The sequence below is a fragment of the Aptenodytes forsteri genome, unplaced genomic scaffold (assembly GCF_000699145.1).
Source record: "Aptenodytes forsteri isolate BGI_AS27 unplaced genomic scaffold, ASM69914v1 Scaffold212, whole genome shotgun sequence".
Classification (NCBI taxonomy): domain Eukaryota; kingdom Metazoa; phylum Chordata; class Aves; order Sphenisciformes; family Spheniscidae; genus Aptenodytes; species Aptenodytes forsteri.
Genome location: NW_008795487.1, coordinates 1,116,145 through 1,117,032, shown reverse-complemented (window position 1 = coordinate 1,117,032; position 888 = coordinate 1,116,145). Strand labels below are relative to the sequence as shown.

At 56.5% G+C, this 888-nt stretch overlaps 1 protein-coding gene across 1 annotated transcript in view; it reads right to left on the bottom strand.

Annotated features, from left to right (window-relative positions):
* GABRG3 (gamma-aminobutyric acid type A receptor gamma3 subunit) overlaps positions 1-888 on the bottom strand; it is a 337,705-nt gene that overhangs the window by 81,453 nt on the left and 255,364 nt on the right. The window lies entirely within an intron of this gene.

Genomic DNA, 888 nt, shown 5'->3' with positions numbered 1-888 from the left:
CAGCCCACGGCCAAACAGCCAAAAACTCCCCCACCGGCACATGCAGAAGGGAGCGGGGGGCCAAAAATGCACAAGAATGGGCGGTTGCAAAGGCAAGGACCCGCAGGAGGAAGAGACTTCCCCTGAAGCCTGAGGTGCCCTTGCAGAGCTGCTTCACCGCTCTGCAGGCAGAAGAGGAAAGTCCTGTCACACCAGGAGAAGCGCTGGAGCTGAGCAATGCAGCCCGATCTGCGCCCTGTATAGCCCCCCGCGCAACTAAGGAAAGGCGACGGGTGATAGTAGTAGGTGACTCTCTTCTGAGAGGTACGGAGGCACCCATTTACAGACTGGATTCACTCTCTAGAGAGGTGTGCTGCTTACCGGGGGCTCACATCAGGGATGCCACTGAGAGGCTACCAAGCCTCGTACAATCCACTGACTATTATCCGCTGCTGCTGTTTCACGTGGGCACCAGTGACACAGCCAGGAGCAGTCTGAGGACTATCAAGAAGGACTACAGAGCCCTGGGAGTGGCGGTAACGGACTCGGGAGCAGAGGTAGCTTTTTCATCAATCCTGCTGGTCAAAGGGAAGGGGTTTGAAAGGGCCAGCTGAATCTGGCGAGTCAACAAATGGTTACGGGACTGGTGCCACAGCCAGGGATTCGGCTACTTAGACCATGGGACTCGCTTTGAGAAACCTGGTTTGCTGGGGTCTGATGGGGTCCATCTGTCAGAGAGGGGGAAGAGCATCTTTGGTCATAGGCTTGCCAAGCTGGTGAAGGGGACTTTAAACTGAAGTTGCCAAGGGAGGGGAACCACAATCCACCCCACTCCTACCAGTTGGATGCCAGGGCCAGCAATAGATGCCCAGAGCCTGGAGAAGGAACACAGGTCAGCAGGAGAGCACC